The sequence below is a fragment of the Arachis hypogaea genome, chromosome 11 (genome assembly GCF_003086295.3).
Source record: "Arachis hypogaea cultivar Tifrunner chromosome 11, arahy.Tifrunner.gnm2.J5K5, whole genome shotgun sequence".
In the NCBI taxonomy this organism is placed as follows: domain Eukaryota; kingdom Viridiplantae; phylum Streptophyta; class Magnoliopsida; order Fabales; family Fabaceae; genus Arachis; species Arachis hypogaea.
This window is the reverse complement of record NC_092046.1, coordinates 116,438,316-116,439,852: the sequence shown is the minus strand read 5'-3', so window position 1 is coordinate 116,439,852 and position 1,537 is coordinate 116,438,316. Positions and strand designations below refer to the sequence as shown.

Here is a 1,537-nt window from a genome sequence, read left to right as displayed (position 1 = left end):
CATTGATGAACAAGGGAGGTTCAACTTCCCAAGTATCAATGCCAAATAATTTGGCATTTAGCTTCATGATTGCACCAAGAAACTTGGCAGTTTGCTCTTCAGTAACATCCTCATTCTCTTCAGAAGAGGAATACTCATCAGAGCTCATAAAGGGCATAAGGAGGTTTAATGGAATCTCTATGGTCCCTAGATGAGTCTCAGATTCCTTTGGTTCCTCAGAGGGAAGCTCCTTATTGGTCACTGGACGTCCCAGGAGGTCTTCCTCCTTGGGGTTCACGTCCTCCTCTCCCTCATTGGGTTCGGCCATGGCGCTTATGTCAATGGCCTTGCACTCTCCTTTTGGATTCTCTTCTGTATTGCTTGGGAGAGTACTAGGAGGGATTTCAGTGATCCTTTTACTCAGCTGGCCCACTTGTGCTTCCAGATTTCTAATGGAAGATCTTGTTTCATTCATGAAACTTACAGTGGCCTTAGACAGATCAGAGACTAAGTTTGCTAAATTAGAAGCATTTTGTTCAGAGTTCTCTGTCTGTTGCTGAGTTGATGATGGAAAAGGCTTGCTATTGCTAAACCTGTTTCTTCCACCATTATTAAAGCCTTGTTGGGGCTTTTGATCCTTCCATGAGAAATTTGGATGATTTCTCCATGTTGAGTTATAGGTGTTTCCATAAGGTTCACCTAAGTAATTTACCTCTGCTATTGCAGGGTTCTCAGGATCATAAGCTTCTTCTTCAGAAGATGCCTCTTGAGTACTGTTGGATGCAGCTTGCATTCCATGTAGACTCTGACAGATCATATTGACTTGCTGAGTCAATATTTTATTCTGAGCCAATATGGCATTCAGAGTATCAACTTCAAGAACTCCCTTCTTTATAGGCGTCCCATTACTCACAGGATTCCTTTCAGAAGTGTACATGGACTGGTTATTAGCAACCATGTCAATGAGTTCTTGAGCTTCTGCAGGCATTTTCTTTAGGTGTATGGATCCACCTGCAGAAGTGTCCAGTGACATCTTTGATAGCTCAGATAAACCATCATAGAATATATCCAGGATGGTCCATTCTGAAAGCATGTCAGAAGGACACTTTTTGGTCAACTGTTTGTATCTTTCCCAAGCTTCATAGAGGGATTCACCTTCTTTCTGTCTGAAGGTTTGAACATCAGCTCTAAGCTTGCTCAACTTTTGAGGAGGAAAGTACTTGGCTAAGAAAGCCGTGACCAGCTTATCCCAAGAGTTCAGGCTGTCTTTGGGTTGAGAATCCAACCATAATCTAGCTCTGTCTCTTACAGCAAAAGGGAAAAGCATGAGCCTGTAGACTTCAGGATCTACTCCATTAGTCTTAACAGTATCACATATCTGCAAGAATTCAGTTAAGATCTGAAAAGGATCTTCAGATGGAAGTCCATGAAACTTGCAGTTCTGCTGCATCAGAGAAACTAATTGAGGTTTCAGCTCAAAGTTGTTTGCTCCAATGGCAGGAATGGAGATGCTTCTTCCATGTAAATTGGAATTAGGTGCAGTAAAGTCACCAAGCAT

The 1,537-nt window shown here is 42.2% G+C and overlaps 1 non-coding gene across 1 annotated transcript; it reads left to right on the top strand.

The window, feature by feature from the left end:
* Positions 1 to 1,066: 1,066 nt before the first annotated feature.
* LOC112724659 (small nucleolar RNA R71) lies at positions 1,067 to 1,174 on the top strand. Its single transcript, XR_003163813.1, has one exon. It is a non-coding gene; the product is annotated as a small nucleolar RNA R71 (small nucleolar RNA).
* The last annotated feature ends 363 nt before the right edge of the window (positions 1,175 to 1,537 follow it).